A 12,024-nucleotide genomic window follows, 5' to 3' on the forward strand; every position below is an offset into this window, starting at 1 on the left:
TCTGACCCCAGAAAAGATTTCTTATCGTCTTTTCATTCATTAAAAAAACATAACTTTTCAGTACTCTGTTATTGCTAAAGCCACACGTTAAATCATAACTTTGATTTAAATAAGCAATGCATTAGAACAGCACACGCTACTTAACGCAGTATATTTTCACAGTGAATATCAAGTTCCACTCTCTTCCATGGCATAAAATCGTCCATCCCCCACACGGGCCCGGCCAGAACATGCAGGAAATCTGTTTTAGGTTAGGAGTGACTTTTTTTCAAGTGCTTACTTGGAAAGCTGCCAGTGTAGTGGTGTGTATATTACACAGCGGGCTGATTGATTAATTGAAATTATTAAGGTTTGCTGTTGTGGTATGTAACTGTAAGAAACGCCGTTTCATTTGCAAGCTTGCTTAGAATGTGGAGGAACGGATGATTCTGTAAGTATATCAATGAGTGACACTTTAAGTCCACGTAGCAACGGCAATTGATTGTAAATTGGGGTTTCTCGGTACATTTTGATTGATGGATGGAAACGGGTCATTAGGTAGCGATTATTTATAATTGTTCAACAGCCCATAAATTAAATACTTGGTAAATGATTGAATTGGAAGCTTATGTTTCTTCTTGTAGAATGAAACGTGGCCATGTTTAGTGCACTGTACAATGTAAAGTGTTTGTGAGTATTCTAAATGCCGTACTGTACGCATTTGTAATTTTTGGACAGTGATATTTGAACTTGCATTGGGAAATCTCATAGCTAGTTGTGTAAATGAACTGTTCCCAGCCAACGCAATTTGTGGAGTTCCCAACACCGACTCAGCACCACCAACGCTACCCGATTCTCGTTGGAGACGATGATGTTTGAGAAACCGAATTTGTTTTCACCAATTTACATTTTTCAGGATGCTACCACAGTGTGTGCGGTGGTTGGCACACTGGACTTGCATGCCCGAGGTCACCGGCTCATTGTCATGGTGCGACAGTTACAATCAGTAGCACGTCTCTCAAATCACCTCCGCTTGTGTCCACACAGCGCAGGGGTTCGGCAAACACAAATAACCCAGAAGAGACATTTTTTTCGAATTCGGTACAATCCAACAAAAACCACCTCAATATTTCAAGAGGCGCAATGCACTGTGGTGGTGAGACGGTGTTCCCTTCATAATAAACACAACGCCACGATGCAGTCCTTAGAGAGCCACGATGCAGTCCTTAGAGAGCCACGATGCAGTCCTTAGAGAGCCACGATGCAGTCCTTAGAGAGCCACGATGCAGTCCTTAGAGAGCCACGATGCAGTCCTTAGAGAGCCGCGTGCGCCTCCCGCCCCGTGCTCGAGAGGAACTCACTGGAGAGGGGCTCTCCGAGATCTTCCTCTGGTAAAAAAACAAATAAACTGTAAACTATTTCTTATTTTACCAGGTAAGGCCCACTGAGCCACTCTTTTTCAGAAGCGACCTGGCCACAAATGATAGCTCAACGCAGTGGCTTCTCATCACGTGGAGATTTACCGCTGCCAAATACTCGAAGATCACTCTTTGGTTCATGAGGCCTCCTTTGCCAGTACCAAAATGTAATAATAGGTTTTTTCCCCTTTTTCTGGCAACAAAACTGAAACCTTTTTACGAGGAATCATGTTTACATTAACTACAATACCTGCGGTCAGAATGCAATAAAAAAACATTCTGATAATGTATGCATTGTCCTTGAAACTGATTGGTCCACACCAGAGACGGCTTTCCTTAGAGCTTAGACTCATACGGTGTTCGACCGGATGCATTTTGACCGCAGGTAATGTGGTTAATGTAAACATGATTCCTTGTTAAAAAAAAGGTTTCAGTTTTGTTGCCAGAAAAAAAGGGGAAAACCTATTATTACACTCTTTGATTCTTTCGGCAAAGTCAGGTAGAAAGAAAATAAATTTAATAATAAAAGAATACGACGTTTCGATTGCAACACAAGCAACCATCATCAGGTACGAATGAATGAGAAAACAAACATAGCAAACTTAGAAATACAATGCAATACAACCCAGAGAGTCGGCTAACACAAGTCAACATCCTACCTGGTTGATTAACGTTCTTCCAAAGAATGATTTAATTTATTTTCTTTCGACGTGACTTCACCGAAAGAACCAGCGAGTAATTCCTGCAGTCACGAAAGCTTCGAATCTAACTCCAAAAGTACTTCGTGTAGCGGTGGCATGAGCGAGCAATTACAGAGCTGCAGCTTTAACCTCGTTTTTTCAAACAGTTATTTCGTTTGCTGTGAAGTCAGCATAGGGCCGGGCTGAAACGATGAACTCTCTGCACACAACCGTTACTGACCCCCAACACCCCCCCTCCCTCTAATTGCTGACCTGGACCTTGAACCCAGGGTCTCAGGACTGCTGGCTCGCCACTCGGAGTTTCGTCTAATCCCAACAACCCCCTCTCCCTCCTCGTAAGCCCGGGGCCCACCTAAATACGCGCAATAGGCGACCGACCAGTCGCTGTCTTTGTCAACAGAGGCCACGGCCATTTGGTGCGGGCCTGCCCGACAGCTGAGGCGCGTAGATTCAAGTGTCAAAATTGGAAGCGGCAGGAGTCGTGCGGTAAACAACGAGCGCGTAAATATTTACGCGCTCGGAAGGCTCGCTCTAATTTTTTTAATTCGCCCTGACACGCGATCAAACAAACTTTTAGTAGCCCGGAATTTCTGCGCGACGCTGGCTAATGTCAACCTCGATCGGTGATGGATGTCGGCTGAAGCAAGGAACTCCCCCCCCCCACCACCCCACCGCCCCAACAGCAACAATAAAGTTTAACAAACAATAAAATTGGGAACTGGGGCTGACTGCTCGAACGCTCACGAGCGGCACGCGAACACCGGTGGCGGCTTGCAGACACGTGCAAGTCCTCTTCTCAATGTCAATCACGGGACACCGATGGGACACACGTCTGAGATTCGGTCGCGTTCGGACGCTGCTTTGTAAATCCACAGGTCGTGTCGTGTTGTACGGGGGGCGATCCATTCATAATGGGTGCAACCGCGGGTTAAAACAAAATAGCGTATAAAGTCTACGATTATGGATGTGTGATTGACGGTTGTTAAACGTGGCGTCGTGTACTCGAAGCGCATTCTCACATCTCGCAGTTTTTTCTCTCCGTTTTTCTTTCCACTTGTAATCCATCATATGTCGAGTAATTAGCGATACGATTAGGAACATGAGTTTTCCTCCTGGTTAAACACGCCCACATGTTTCTTGCAATACACGCTGTGTGTGCATCAAGGCCGTAATTACAATATGCTAAACATGTCCCCCACAATATGTAGCTATAAAATAGATTTCTGTTTATATTATTGTGGTTATGGTTGTACTTTATTAATCCCTAATCTCTGCTATTACATACAAACAAGAAAAGGTAAAAAAGAAAAAAAACAGAGCAATGTAATAAAATACACTATTAGATATTATTGTAAAACATAAATATAAAAAAAAGTCCATCCTGTGTGTTAGTGAATTTTTTAATATTTTAGGCGGGAAATTCGTTTTCAAATTTAGATTTTTTTTTCTGGAGGGGGATCCCCAAACCCCTTGGAAGATTTGGTCCCCCCGAATGTTGACTCCATGGCTACGGCCTTGGTGTGCATGTAGTATGTTGAACTTCATTCTCACCGTACTTAGCCAACCGTGCGAACACGGGAGTGTAGCGGTGAACGCGCTGCGCTGCCAACCCGGCCACCCAAGTTCGACACCCATCCGTGGCCACTAACACCGGTGACGGCTTTATCTGAACCGGTCTTGGGCCTCTCCTCCCCTAGGTCGACTCAACCTTAAACGAGTACCTGGTGCGGTGTGTAAACATCGCCAATTGGGGTGACAAACGCGGCCGGGAGTGGGGTTGGCCACACACACCCTTTCGTGTGCCATCATGAGTCGATAAAACCTGGTCTGGAGTCGAACCTCGATATCTCAGTGGTGCCGGTGCGTTGTCTCTAACCCTTGTGAGACATCTGGTCACCTCTCCGCTCCTGGTGGCAAGCAAGGGATTGTTTAAATCCGGCCCAGCAAAGGAATTTGATTCACTGCAGGACGGTTGATGGCTGACGGTCAAGAATAGCGACAAAGTGGCAGCCAAGGAATGGAATACTTCTGGGAAGACCTTCACGGACGAGATGGAGCAATGAAATCAGCTCGCAAGATCGTGAAAGATACCAATACATTGGGGATATCAAATAGCTATTAAGGATATCATCCCCAATGATGGTCACTGCATCGCACGCTTTCAGGTGCGCTTTTGTGACCGTCTGGAACGCTCTTCCTTCGAATATTAGGAAGCTCCTGGAGCATGGCACTTTCATGTCTACATTGAACACCCATTACTTGAGAACTGCTGTTTGTGTTTAGTTTGCTGTCCTTCCCCGCACCTCCGACTAGCACGGTTGGCTACGTACGGTGCGAAAGAAGTTCAACAAACATACATCCAGCAGTGTATTTAGGAATGGTGATGACCATGCCCTGAAACCCGGTCTCTTTGACCAAGTTTCAAGTTTCGATTTAAAGCTTTCGTGACTGCAGGGATTCATCTTCTTGGTTCTTTCGGTAAAGTCACGTAGAAGGGAAATAATGAAAATAAAACATAATAAAATACAATTCTCACGACGTTTCGGCCACAACGCAAGCAGCTGTCCTCAGGTGAAGAACAAGTCTGTCGGAAAGACAGCGTTTCATTCAGACGCTGTCTTTCCGACAGACCTGTTCTTCACCTGAGGACGGCTGCTTGCGTTGTGGCCGAAACGTCTCATTCAGCGTCTGTCTTTCCGACAGACCTGTTCTTCACCTGAGGACGGCTGCTTGCGTTGTGGCCGAAACGTCGTGAGAATTGTATTTTATTATGTTTTATTTTTATTATTTTATTATTTCCCTTCTACGTGACTTTACCGAAAGAACCAAGAAGAAGTTTCAAGTCGTATGCCTCCATGATTAATTTAGCCTTTGAGGCTCGCCTGTTGGATTAATATTCCTGGCTGGTCATTTACGAAGTGCACATGTGACGCGCGTCTGTTCATTTGGCGGAAGAATCCTTCGCCTCTGGGGATTTGCAGTGCTTGGAATGTTTGTCGACTTTCTTAGAACCAACACAGAATGAGAAACGCGTTTACTGTGCTGCAGTAAACACAGAAGCAGATGAATTGATCGTAAAGATTTCCCCTTTTGTTACGGAATTTCCAAAGGAGGCTCATGAATGCAAATGCCACGTGTGCATGGCAAGCATGTGTTATGTGTTTTGAATTGTGGGGAGCAGTGGTGCAGCAGTTAGCACGATGTGCTACGAATATTTTAACTACCTCGCCTGGTATACAGACGGTCGTGGGGTTCGATCCCGACCCTGACGCCTGCTGCTGTATATTTGGAGTTTGCGTGTCTCTCTCCCCGTGGTTGCGTGGGTTTTTCTCCGGGTCCTCCGGTTTTCCCTCCACATTTAGAAACACGCGTTTCGAGTATTTGGCTGCTATAAGTTTCCACGTGATACGCCACTTCGTTGAGCTATCATTTGTGGCCAGGTCGCTTCTGGAAAGAGCTACATAGCTCTGTGGGCCTTACCTGGCAAAATAAAATAAAAAGTTTTAGTATATTTTTTGTATTGCTGGCTACCTGATTTCGATCCCTGGTCATGGGCCACGGCTACCATCAGCAGTGGAATCTGAAATAGTTATGTGCCTTCTTTTGATTGGCTCAGCCTTAAACGAATACCTAATTAATAATGTGATTGCTATTGGCCAAAGCACCACCTCACATGCCGTTACAGCCTTTATAAGGTGCTCATTAACTGCACTTGCCCCAACAGTCTATGCAGGCTACATGGGGGGGGACCTTTGTCTTTGTGTGTGGAAGCTGTGGCGGAGCATTCCACGCACTACGTCACGATCTCAGTGACCTGGATTCAATTTCCGGCCATGCTCAACATTCAGGTTTCAATTTTTTTTTCAAAGTTTATAACTCGACAGTTCAGGAATATTGCCTCAGTCGCAGGAGTGCACGGGTCACCAAAATGACGAAAGTAAAAAAACAAATTTAGAACACGAAAACAAAAAAACAACCGTTGTTTCACGTAAGGAGTAGAAAAATGGCACATCATTGGCATATGAACCTACGTTGACCCTGCCTTAAAGTGAATGCCAGGTGCAGTGTGTAGACCTTACTGGGGAGACAAAGGCGGCTGGGCATTGTGCTCGTCACACAACCTCCTCGCTTGCCGCACCCGCCCTGAGCGTTTCTCCCGATATCACTTGCCCACGTGGATGCACCGTGGGTCTTGTGTATGTGTGTGTGTCTTTGTGTGTGAGTGAGTGTGTCTGTGTGTGCATGTGTCTGTGTGTCGTGTCTGTGTGTGTGAGTGTGTCTGTGTGTGTGAGTGTTTCTGTGTGTGTGAGTGTGTCTTTGTGTGTGTGTCTGTTTGTGTGTGTGAATGTGTCTGTGTGTGAGTGTGCGCGCGTTTGCAGTGGAGAGCGCGCTGTGCTACGAGCAAAGCCACCCGAGTTAGATTCTCGCTCACGGCCAACACCCAGTGACGATTTCCTGAACCGGTACTGGGCCTCCCCAAGGTCGACTCAGCCTAAATTGATTAGCTAGTGAGATGTGTAAGAAACATTGCCACTCGGGAGACAAAGGCGGTCGGGCGTGGTGCTCGCAATCCACCCCTCGTGTGCCGTGCCGTCCTTCATAGGCGCTCGCTCACAGCACTTGCCCCAACAGTCTGTTGAGGCTATACTGGGGGATCTTCGTTTGCTTGTTTGCAATGCAACTTCTGCAGGCGGATTTAGGACTGTTCTTGTTAAGAATCCATTCGTAATGTCTGCATCGCATCGATAGATTCAGACAAATGATAGATTCAGACAAATAAGATGCGTCGGATTGACCGTTTGCACCTGATGCTAATGTAACTACAGCTGGGACGATCAGTCTATGAAAGCCGATTCATTGACTGAAAATTGTAATCGATTACTTTCTTTGCGGTCGATTACTCTCTGAATGTGTTGGCCATTCTCAACAAAATTCAACCCCTGAAGGTGGGAAACCCCACTCGGAGCCACGCCCAAGGGTGACGCAGGTTGATTATCCCGATGACGTCACCAAAGAATAGCCCTTCCACCTCCCGTCCAGCAGCACACACAGGGGCAGAGGTGAAACTGTTTTTTTTATCTCTCAAAAACGTTGTGGCTATTCGATGGGTCGAGTAACCGATAATAATTAAAAGTAATCGATTACTTAATCAATAAAGTAATTAAAGTTGAGTAATTGATTACTTAAATAATTGGATAGGCCAGCTGTAAAAGAATCCAGACTGAGACACAAATGTGATCATTCCGATTCAGAATCAAGCGCCAACGTTTATTGCACAGGTGCAAACAAAAGAATGTACGTGTTCGTGTTTTTTTCCGGACAGGAAATCGTTCTTTTTCTCTTCAGAATTCTCAAAGGCAACGTCGCCAAGTCAACCCTATGCAGGGAAAACATTGCACCGTAATATTAGGGCCCCTTTTGATTTTAAAATTGCAAACTCGTGTTGCCGTAAATGGAGCATACAATAGCAATCGGAAGTGAAGCGACGTGTTTATTTTTGCACAAAGAAAATGGACTCGGATCTGCGTCATAAAATAATTTGTGCACAGGATGTTTGAACAGTTCAGCAACGAAGCTATGAAGGTTCTGAATTTATTGCACATCATCACCATCATTATGATCGGCATCATCAGTATCATCTCCAATTACACTATCAGCAACATCATTAGATGTGCATAGATCACCATCAGCAACAACAGACCTACACATCACCATCTTTGGCGTCTGCATTTGCATCAAAATCATCATCAGCGTGGAGCAGTGATGACCATTCTGCTTCACAGCAAAACGTGTCTAGGTTCAACTCTCAACTCGGGAGCCTTCCTGTATATTATTCGTATGCTCTCCCCTTACGTTGCATGGCTTTCCTCTGCTTTCTCCGGTCTCCTCCCATAGATACAAATGTTGTGTACTTAATGACGACTCGGAGGCAGGTCTTCATGTGAGGGCTTGCACCGATTTATGAATCAGGGTTGTGACGCCGGCTTCTCTCCAGACTCCCAGAGCTCTACCCCCTCTGCTGCCGCTTCAACTACTCTCCATCCCGGGCCCCCTGAAGTACCACGAGGAGACATGACGTCATCGCACCGCACAGCGCGTATGACGTCACGTCGCCATGCTACTCTACAAAAAAGAAACGATTGATGTTACTGGTATCGGCTAAACATCCCAATGCTGAAACATTACCCGGATATTATTCAATTGCGAGTACAAACAGCAGCAACGTACTGTGAAAACTTGGCAGGAAAAAAGTCTTGAGAAACAGTTTTGAGACTGAGTGAGGTTTTCCTGGCTGAACAGCTAAAGTAATAATTACAATCACTAGCACCAGTACCACAACCACCACCATCATCATCATCAAAACATGAACACCACCATCATAGGGGCGCCGCAGTGGCGAGATGTTAACTACCTTGCCTGGTCTACAGGAGGTCGTGGGTTTGATCCCAACCCGATGCGTGTATATTTGGATTCTAGATTTGAAGCTTTCGTGACTGCAAGGCATCATATTCTTAGGTTTTTTCGGTAAAGTCACGTAGGTAAAACATCAAAATTAATGAAAATAAAATAAAAACAAAAATCACGACGTTTCGGAGGCAACACAAGTCTCCGTCATCAGGTGGGACCGTCACAGCCGAATTAGCTGCATCACTTGATGCAGAGACGGAGACTTGTGTTGCCTCCGAAACGTCGTGATTTTTGTTTTTATTTTATTTTCATTAATTTTGATGTTTTACCTACGTGACTTTACCGAAAAAACCTACGAATATGTATATTTGGAGTTTGCATGTCTCTCTCCCCGTGGTCACGTGGATTTTTTCTCCGGGTCCTCTGGAGTTTGCCTCCACATGTAAAAACGTGCGTTTAGAGTATTTGGCTGCTCTCAATTTCCACACGATGAACCACTTCGTTGAGCTATCATTTGTAATAGCCAGGTCGCTTCTGAAAAATAGCTTTACAGCTCAATGGTGCTTACCTGGTCGAATAAAAATAGTCAACCAGTTGATCATAACACTGGTCAACAAAAAAAACACATTGTTTTCTGGCCTGGACTTTTGCAGCTGTTTTAGACTAATTTCAGGGTGTTGATTCCAAATCTGATCTCAGATTTGCTCTATCACATCATTTTTATGCTATCGGCATACCCCATTTTCATTGATTTTACCCGAAATTAACTATGTCACATATGATTGCAAGTTGTTACGAGTCAGTGACTGCTTTAGTGTTAAAATATGGTGCTGTATGTTTAGGATAGTGTGTTTATAATATAATTTTATGTAGATATCCACATTTATTTAATATTTTTCTTCTGCAGTTTTCATTGAAAATGCAATATTTGATATCTCAAAAACCTGATGTGATAGACAAAAACTGATGCCAGATTTGGAATCAGCACCCCAAATTACCTTAAAACCGTTGGAATACCTTATGCCAGAAAAAGTATGTTGACCAGTGTAATCTCCAATTCCACCACTAGCAATTGAAACCGCCACCATCATCAGCAGCACAAGTGCAACACCCCCACCGAGACATCATCTTCAGCCAACATCTGCTGAATGTCTAGGTGACACGGCAGGTCAGCACGCGATTGCAGCCCACCCAACTTAAGGCCAACTTCCAACTGGGTCTGTCTTTGGCAAGCCTCTCCACTTCTGGGTGCGTGATTCACATTTTCACGAGCCAAGTGATTGTTTACATCCACTGTACATGGGATTAGGTTAAAGTCAAAACGTCTACCCATGTAAAGGGTGTTTGAAAAAATTTACCCAATTTCATAGCAGTATATTTCACAATGGAAACATTTCGATTTAAAGCTTTCGTGACTGCAGGGATTCATCTTCTTGGTTCTTTCGGTAAAGTCACGTAGAAGGGAAATAATAAAATAATAAAATATAATATAATAAAATACAATTCTCACGACGTTTTGGCCACAACGCAAGCAGCTGTCCTCAGGTGAAGAACAGGTCTGTCTTCAGACGCTGTCTTTCCGACAGACCTGTTCTTCACCTGAGGGCGGCTGCTTGCGTTGTGGTCGAAACGTCGTGAGAATTGTATTTTATAATGTTTTATTTTTATTATTTTATTATTTCCCTTCTACGTGACTTTACCGAAAGAACCAAGAAAACGATGGAAACATGTTACAATTACACAAAAAGTGACAAACGGTTTAATGAGTTATCAAGTTTTACTAACCATTTTATAAATGCTCTATGTGCCCTCCACCTGCTGTACGGACAACATCGAGACGATAGTTGAATTCGTCCCAAACGCCTCTCAAAGTGTCTTCTTCCACTGAAGTCACCGCTGCCGTGATTCTGTTTTTGAGGTCATCCAGATTAGTCGCTAATGGTGGCACAAAAACAACACGGTCTTTGACGTATCCCCACAAGAAAAGTCGCAAGGTGTGATGATGTTGGGGGATCTTGGGGGCCAAGAGTGTAGCGCCAAGTCTTGGGGTCCCATGCGACCTATCGAACGTTGAGGCAGTTTGTCTTGCGAATGGCTAGGGGCTGTTTGTGCGCTGGGAGAGACATCGAGTGGTAATCATTTGAAACTCTATGTCCCGCCCTTTCAACTGGTAAAAGTTTCATTCATGGGCGGTTCGTGGTTGCAGAGATATAGCGATATCAAATCGGGTCCGTTTTTTTTAAATACCCTGTATTATAAGAACGGGCCGGAACTCGTTTCTCTACGCGGCCCTATGACTAAGTGGTGGTAATTCAATTTTTTAAATGAAATTCCTCAGTCTACCCGAAGGGCAACTGCTGTTTACTCCCCACTAAATGGTACTACAGTAGTTTAATCAACTCCAGATATATGGTAGGTTAAGATTACGGTTGATTAATTAACAAGGTTGAAACTTATAACTTTAAGATGAGGTAGGCGACTATTCCACCACCATCCTTGGGATTCGATTGTCACGATTTGGGGTTTGTGATTTGATTCAAGAAATTAATTATTTTGGCATCGTGGTTGAAATAGCAGTTCCCTAGTGGTAGTAGACGTCGAGTGAGCATATTACATACATTATATACGAATTAAAAGTAATGCTTACACGTGCGATTTCTTGCATGCATCGTGAGCATGCGAATTTATATTGACCAATGAATCAATGCATCCTTGTACCCCAACTTAATATTGTGAGTCGAACTTTCTAAAAAGGGGTTTATCTTATCCGGGTCTGTCCCGATTGCCTACCTGGAATATATTGCCGTACCCGGCACATCACATCGAGTATACTTCTCAGCATGGCTGTGGCGGAGGAAGCTTATGCTCCGACCTGGCCTACTCGAGTCGACCAGTGACCCGTACAAATATTCTGGGGCAATTTAAGCCCTGCCTCTAACCCGCAGCACCACTAACCATTAAATGAAAAATAAACCGCACACAGATGGCTTAAATGATCATTACAGGTCACAGTATTTTAACGGTGAGATACGTGTCCCCACTGAGTGAACTTCGGGCTGACACGCCGCACGCTCCAGACGTCCACGTTGATCCCAGGTTCATGGCTCCAGCGGCGAAACGGGCCCTCGGTGAATTATCGGCACTGATCGGAATGGGTTAGACAATATAAAAATAACAATCACCGAGACAAAATAACACGAACTGTTATTGCGAACATGGCGGCAGGGAAATGTAGCACGCTCCCTCGCGGTGAAAACCCGGGGCATAAAATACATCAGCGCATAAACATTCGGCTAACCACATGCAGCCCAAGACGTTGATTGCGGCTCCTGAACTCCGGTGGGAAAAAATTAGATCGGCTTTGCTTGAAGCAGCTGGAAAATGTTGTGCTGTTTTCTTTGGCCGCCACGTGGGACTTCTGCTGCTGGCTCGCCAATAGGACCCTGGAGTTGCGGCCTTTCGCATTCACTGGGGCCACGTGACTCGGGAAAGAAGAGTCGAGGGCTTTTTGTAAAATT

The sequence above is a fragment of the Lampetra fluviatilis genome, chromosome 41 (genome assembly GCF_964198595.1).
Source record: "Lampetra fluviatilis chromosome 41, kcLamFluv1.1, whole genome shotgun sequence".
In the NCBI taxonomy this organism is placed as follows: Eukaryota; Metazoa; Chordata; class Hyperoartia; order Petromyzontiformes; family Petromyzontidae; genus Lampetra; species Lampetra fluviatilis.